The sequence below is a fragment of the Ursus maritimus genome, unplaced genomic scaffold, assembly GCF_017311325.1.
Source record: "Ursus maritimus isolate PB19 unplaced genomic scaffold, ASM1731132v1 scaffold_29, whole genome shotgun sequence".
Lineage (NCBI taxonomy): Eukaryota > Metazoa > Chordata > Mammalia > Carnivora > Ursidae > Ursus > Ursus maritimus.
Window position 1 is genome coordinate 20,633,650 of NW_024425452.1, and position 8,137 is coordinate 20,641,786.

At 37.8% G+C, this 8,137-nt stretch overlaps 1 pseudogene; it reads right to left on the reverse strand.

Annotated features, from left to right (window-relative positions):
- Nucleotides 1-1,042: 1,042 nt before the first annotated feature.
- LOC103657374 lies at nt 1,043-2,240 on the reverse strand (annotated as a pseudogene).
- Between the last annotated feature and the right edge of the window lie 5,897 nt (nt 2,241-8,137).

Below are 8,137 nucleotides of genomic sequence, written 5' to 3' on the forward strand. Positions count from 1 at the left end.
TTGGACTCTATCAAAATACAAACTTTTTGATATCAAAAGACATTATTAAGAAAGGGAAAAGACAACTTCCAGAATGGTAGAAAATATTTGCAAATCATATATTTAATAATGGTTTACTATCTAGGATATATTAATATTATTAATAAATACTATTACTAAAAAAAGGACTCCTACAATTCAAAAGAAGACAAACCTTATTTAAAAATGAGCAAATAATTTAAACAGCTATTCCTACAAAAATCACAAATGGTCAGTAATCACTTGAAAAGATATTTAATAGCATTATGAGTTACCACTTATACCTACTAGGATGACTATTAAATAAAATAAAAAAAAAAAAAACAGAAAACAACAAGTGTTGGTGAGGTTCTGGACAAATTGTAACCCTTGTACTGTTAATGAAAATAGTACAGGCCCTGTGGAAAACAGTTTGATGCTTCCTCTGAAAGCTAAATATTGAATTATCATATGACCCAGTTGTTCCACTACTGGGCATATACCCAACGTAATTGAAGTCAGAAATCCAAGTAAATATTTGTATATCAGTGTTCATTGTAGCATTATTTACAATAGTCAAAAGATAAAAACAATACAAAATTCATTAACAGATGAATGAATAAACACAGTGTGGTACTATGCACACAATGAAATATTATTTATCCATAAAAAATTCTTTTAGGGATGACCCTGAAAACATTATGCTAAGATAAATAAGCCAGAAACAAAAAGATTAATGTGATTCCACTTACATGAAATATTAGAAAGGTAAATTCCTAGAGACAGAAAATAGATTAGAGATTGCCAGCAGCAGAGGGAATGAGGAGTCATTGTTTACTGGTCATGGAGTTTTCTTCTCTTTTTTTTGGCGGGGGGGGAATGTCAAGATCTTTTATTTCCTGATTTTATGTATGTATGTATGTATTTAAGATTTTATTTATTTATTTGACAGAGAGAGAGAGCATGAGCAAGGGAGAGGAGCAAGGGGTGAGGGAGAAGTAGGCACCCCACTGAGCAGGGAGCCAGATGCAGGACTTGATCCCAGGATCCTGGGATCATGACCTGAGCCGAAGGCAGATATTTAACTGACTGAGCCACCCAGGCGCCCCTATTTCCTGACTTTAAAAACTGTCACCATCATGGACCTCCTAGGTTCTACTGTACCTTTGTCCCAGTGGTTCTTGGCAGTAGCTCCACACAGCTCTTCTCCTGCTCCTGCCTCTGACCCTTCTGGTTGCTTACCCATCAGCCTGAGTTTGACAGATCAATTTGCTTTGTCCCTCCAGCCTGTGGGGGTAAGAACTGGACTTTTCTGACTGGTGAAGTGTTCCTCATCAGCTAGTGTTCAAGCTTAGTCTATTACTTTTTAATTCTGCTTGCTCTTGGCTTTTGTGGCTTTGGCGTCCAGCATGTCCTGGGCACCAGTGAACTGTTTTAGAGAATCAAGCATGAAGATTCCAGGCAACACCAGCCACAGGATGTTCATGAAGACAAAGTAAAACCAGAAGTAAATGGGTAGCCCAGCTCCCCATGCAAGAATCTGTCCTGGTGCTCTGTCAGGAAATAGAGCACATCCCTATAGATCTGATCCACAGAGGCCACAAGCTATAGACAAAGCAGAGGGTCTGCTGGAGAAAGGTGATCGCCACCCATAGGCAAGCTGTGATGGTCTCCATGCATTTTGTGAAATTGTCTCTCAGGTTGTATCAGCTGTTTCTTGTGGCATAGGTTTTCCAGAGTTGGGGCAAGAAAGCTTGGTCTTGGTGCTCCTGGGTGGCTTAGTCAGTTAAGCATCTGCCTTCAGCTCAGGTCATGTTCCTGGGATCCTGAGATCGAGCCCCACTTTGGCCTCCCTGCTTAGCAGGGAGCCAGATTCTCCCTTTTTGTTCCCTCTGCTTGTGCTGTCTCATTGTCTCTGTCAAATAAATAAATTAAATTAAAAAAAAGAAAGCTTGGTATCCAAGAAAGTCTTTGTAGTAGAGGCTGAACCAGACTTCAATCACCATGTAAATACATGTAAACCACCCACATACTGCAAACCAGCACATGGACAGTTGCTACCAAGTCCCCAGGGGGACAACAACAGTATAACCTGATAACAACCATGTGGTTGCAACTAAGACCCCAGAGATGGAGAATAGGCCAACCAGGAGATGCCAAGTGGGACAGTCATCAGGCACAAAGATGTCCAGCCTCAGGTGCCAAGGCCAGTATGGGTGCAAGGGGCTGGTGTCGGTGGTCATGTCTTTGTAGGGTGATGGCTGCAAGAAAGAGGAAAATGGGGTCATGGAGCTTCTGTTTGAGGTAATAGAAAAGGTTATAAAGATAGTGGTAATGACTGCATCTGAAATAGATTGTGAATATAATTAATGTCACTTAGTTGTATGCTAAAAATGACTAATATTATTAGATAGATGATGATGATGAACATGATAGGTAGGTAGGTAGGTAGGTAGGTAGGTAGATGGCAGTACTATAAGTAAAATTAATCAAGAAAGTTGGAAGGTTGGGGAAAAAATGTTCATGGAAAACCATGGCTGCTGTCAGGAAATTAAAAGGCTACAGTAAACCCTGAAAACTGGGTTTGATAATCAGTGGTAACTTCAGTACTGACCTGGGTGACACACTTGAGAAATCCTGCAATTTAATGTAAACTTTACACCTGTATTATGCAAAGAAAACCATCCTGGCATGGCCAGTGGGGGGGGGGGGGGAAACTCTTCACACCATCTTCTGCATTCTAATATTGTACCAGAATTCTATGGGAAAGAGAGTCTAGAAATTAAGTTATCAAATTTTTCTCCTATTCTACAGATGGAATTGCAAGGAGCTATAGTTGATTTCAAGATGATAACAAAACAGTGAGATAGTCCATGAGCTTGTCAACTCAACATCCAAATTTATTTTTCCAATTAGATTTAATTTGGAAATAAAAATAATAGCAACTGTATTACTTCCTAACATGATAGTTTCTTTGTTTAATGATGGTTCTCATCGCTTCTCCGAAAAGGAGACCAAAAACTCATTTGTCCTTTGCCAAGCAAATGTGCTTCCTCTTCTAGATCAACCACAACCTGCCCTTTGATAACCTATAACCTAAAGATTAAATTAGAAAGTTAACTAACACCATGAACACCTTTTATAAAATAATAGGAAACAGGCAAGAAGAAAAAAATGTACTATTGGTAATTTTTAATTTTTTTTTTTTTTGAGAGAGAGAGAAAGATACAGTAATTCCACATTCAATGTAGAGTCCGACATGGGGCTTGATCCTATGACCCTCAGATCATGACCTGAGCTGAAATCAAGAGCTGGGCATCTAACCCACTGAGCCACCCAGGTGACTCATTGGTTAATTTTTTAAAAAGATTTATCTATTTATTTGAGAGAGAGAGAGAGAGAGAGAATGAGCAGGGGGAGGGCCAGAGGGAGAGGGTGAGAGAGAATCTCAGGCAGACTCGCCAGTGAGCCCCATGCTGGGCTCCATCCCTGGACCCTGTGATCATGACCTAAGCCGAAACCAAGAGGCAGGCACTCAACCGACTGAGCCGCGTAGGTGCCCCTGATTAATATTTTTTAAACATCTACATAACAAAGCAAAATGATATAATTATAGACATTATGGTGCACCTGGGTGACCCAGTCAGTTGAGAGTTCGACTCTTGATTTCGGCTCAGGTCATGATCTCAAGGTCCTAGGATAGGACCCATTCAGCGGAGAATCTGCTTGAGGATTCTCTCTCCCTTTCCTCCTGGTCCTCCCCACGTTTCATGCACTCTCTCTTGCTCTAAAATAAACAAATAAATAATCTTTAAACAAAATTCTCTCTCTCCTTCTCTCTCTGCCTCTCCCTCCAACTCACACACTCTCTCTAAAAATTAAAAAATTATAAGCATTATGATTCTCATTTCATAGGTAGTTGGAAGTCAATGTTTATTACCTCCTTCTTTCACTACTCACCGTGGGTTCACTTTGCTCTGAGCTAACACGTCAGCAAGTACCTCATCTAGACATTGTGACTTACCTTTTGGGGTGATTCAAACACTCATTACTGGAGTTTTAGAGTTCTTACTAATCCAGCCCAAATTGAGTTTTATTTGTTTTCTTTCAGCTTTTACCCCTGGAGTTATTAAGAATAACCCTTCCCCAACCAGAGAATTCAATGGTTTCTTAATATATGCCTCCCTATCATTTACCACCGACCCAATTTACTATTGATAACAGGGTTACCCTGGAGAGTTACTTTGAAGAATTAATGAAAGAAGATCCCAATATACCCAGTGGAAGTCTTCACTACTGATTAATAGAAATGTGGTTGCCTGTTCTGGAGAAGGCATTCTTCTTTTTAGAATTAAGACCCCTAAGCAATCAAAGTGCAAGCTTTAGTAATAGGAGGAAATACACACAGACACACACACTCACACACATAATTTCTTAGAAATACTAGAGAAAGGAACCACTTCCTTTTTCAACCCTTGTTTCCTTGACCCATGTGTGCTGGCTCATGGAGAAACAACACAACAACACTACAGATCGATTGTATCAGAATATATTCCACATCTTGTGGAACAGAACTCTAACCTTCTCTAGCCAATGCCATAGCTGATTCTTCACTAGAACATTTTACCAGTCTTATCTGGCCAATCAGTTCTTGGTGATCATATACATGGATGGGGCAGTGAGTATCATAAGTTTTTTTCCCACTTTCTCACTTCTTTCATTGTAAATGTGTTACATGGTCAGAAATAATGCTATCTGGCATATAAAGATGGTGAATATGGTATTTAGTAATTTCATATATGGTTGTGCAAGCCCAATAATTACTGGCGGAAAAGGCAATCAATGCATAGATTAATTATTGTTCCCAGTGAGGACAAAGCATCAACTCTGCATCTTTAAGATAATCAATCTGCTACTAGGTGGCTGGCCAGTCCCTCTGGAAATGGTCATCAACACTGGAAAGATTGATTTGGTGAGGTGAAGCCCATATGCTCAAGCTCATGCATAAACTGCATCTTTCTTGAGGCCATTGAGCAATCAGTGGGATGGCTGGGGAAGAATTATTAATAGAAAGGGTTATTTCGTGCATGTGATTATTGAAAACCTCTTCTGCTACTTGGGTGAGGATTCTCATAAAACACAAGCACATACTCACTGGTTCATTCATGAGACTCTATTCACATGATTCTTCTTCATAGCACCTCATCAGTAATCTTTCCATTTGTTTCTTCCAAGTGGTTCATCATGAAGTCAAACCACTAGCAACTGCTTAGGAATAAGTTCCTCTAGCTATTTCTCTGGGCAAATTTGACAGGCAGACTCCCTGCTAAAAACCTATTGATTAGAGTCTTTCCCTTTCTCAGTGTTCTTCAGGACCACCCATGACGTGGGACACAAAGTTGTCACAGTCAATTTTTATCTGGTGTCAAATATTGAATATAAGCAATTATAAATCAAACCACATTTTTCTTCTTATCAATTCTTCACAGGAAAAGTGTGTGTTTGCGTGTGCGTCTGTGCTCATGCACAGGCACATGGGCGCGTACGTGAACAAATGTGGGGTTTTTTCCTCTGAGTTTTAGATTTGAGAACTTTGGTCTAGAGTAACACAAATTAGGTAGGTTTCCAAAGCATGAAAACAGTGCCCAAGACTCTACGTAAGATTACAAATATGAGAGACTATGGACTCTGGGAAACAAACTGAGGGCTTCAGGGGGGCGGGGGGTGGAGGAATGGGATAGACCGGTGATGGGTAGTAAGGAGGGCACGTATTGCATGGAGCACTGGGTGTTATACGCAACTAATGAATCATTGAACTTTACATCAGAAACCAGGGATGCACTGTATGGTGACTGACATAATATAATAAAAAAATCATTAAAAAAAAAACACCAACCATCAAAATCAGATATTTACAAAAACCAGCATATTTTTATAGACAAATATGATGTTTCTGATTTAAGTTTATAAATCTGAATATGGAATCATGTTTAATTTAAAAACTGAAAACACAGCGTTAAATAAGAATAAATGAAATGATATTTTTAATGTTAAAAAAAAAAACAAATATGTGGGTAGACAAATAGATACAGATTCCACCTCCTGAGAATGAGGATTGTTGATGCTCGTGCTTACCACCTGAGTGATGTATTGCCTTCCAGGTTTCTCCACTGTAAATTTGCCATTTTCCCTCCTTACACTTTATCCTCTTTATCCTCTTTGGAAGGAAGTCAGTATGTATAGCCACATCGGGGCAGTGGGGAGTTATGCCGCATCATGTTGAGTATGGAATATCTTCACAAATAATTTAGAATGAGGGGAAGTGTTACATCTGGCTGAAGCTGGAAACATACATCTTACTCCCTTTCTTTACCTTATTTAGAAAAAAAGAAAAGAAAAAGGAAAGCAATTGCTTTCATCTATTTAATCCTGTCTATGTTTGTTAGAGTAAAATCCGCAGAATTAAAGGAGTCCAATTTAGCAGTTTCCGTGTTACCTCACGGTTTAGGGTAGATTGTATAATGTAAAATTCCTACTGAAAATAATGTTGTGATAAGTCATTTCTTTTCAAGCGAAGGTGACTGTGTTAATTTATTTTGAAACTTTGCTATATGTAGATAATATTTCCTGAGAAAAATAAGGCATTCTTTTATTTTAACTTAAAAGAGACCTCTTCTTTTGAAAGAGTAGATAAAGTTGGGGGGAAAGAAAGGGCATTTCAAAGTTGAATAAATATTGTCTTAACTTGAAGCCTCTTCAATATTGTTAAAGTATGACTGATCTTTACCCTCTTTAACATGGTTATGTGAAAACAACCCTGACTCCATGAGTAAACATGGCTGTGAGCCAAACGAAATATTTCTGCCTTTTCAAATACCTTTCAAATCTTAAGTAATGTTAGAGATTTTACTGTGGAACTGCAAAATCTATTTTATTTCGTTGCTGTTGTTTCCTGAGAAAATAAAGATGATTTCTACTGGAAAAACTGAGAGGTGGAAAAAGATGATGGGTCAGAGCTCAGGAGCAAGCCTGAGTGGGCTAGTCATGCTGAATCCCCCACCTTCTAGTAGGGTGATATTTGACCAGTTTTGTTTTAGCTGAAAAATAATGATTATATATATATATACATATATATATTCTAAAAGGTTGTTTTGAGGATTAAATGATTTGAGTATAAAGCTATTTAATATATATTAAGAAATTAAATTTGCCTGTTACATATCAAAATTCAATAAATGTTAGCTGATAATATTATTATGAGAGCTTCTCTCAGATTGAATGTAATTAAATATAATAAATTAAATATAAAAAATCACTCCTAGTAAAGAATCAAAATCAATGTACTAGGCACGGAATTTTTTGTCCACTATAATGTCATCAAAATAGATTATATTCCATTCAAACTAAGGTCAAAAGAAACACATACTTCTTCTTTAGAGGTACATTTATATGCAAAATCTGTGCCTTTAGTGATTTTTGTGCAGCAGATCAAAACAAGTATGGTTTAAACTAGATAAATGACATTTTATGAAATCACAAAATGTGCCTTTAAACAGCATAATGGCTTTAATGCATTTTAATTAGCTATCTGGCAAATCAACAGATGTGCATGACCAAGCTTGCATAATTTATCTACTAACAATGGTGTTGGTCCTTTTTAAGAGCTTGTAGCACTGCCTGCATTAGCGCTCTTAATACATCATTGATTTCTGGCCTAACAATTTGCAATAGAGTTTTAAAAACAGTACCATTTTGAAAATGTCAATAAAATGTATGTTTTCCTTAATCTATGCAGATGCATAGTCTGGTACAAGTAATTTCTCAGAACTGATGCTAGAGTCTGTCAAAGGATATGGCACAACTTGGAATTTTTGTAGATAACGAGTTATAATCTATACCAGAATCTAAATGTCCCAATTTATTTTATCTTTTCTCAAGGAATCGTTTTTATTCATGAAGTTGTGTAGCATATTGGCTTAAGGGTCACACTCCGGAGGCAGATCGCCCACAACTAAATCCTGCTTCTAGCACTTGCTGGCTGTGTGACCTTGGATAACTTATTTAGCCTTATCAAGGCTCTGTTTCTTTCATGTGTAATGTTCGGTAAATAAAAATAATCTCCTTGTTGGATTGTTGTAAG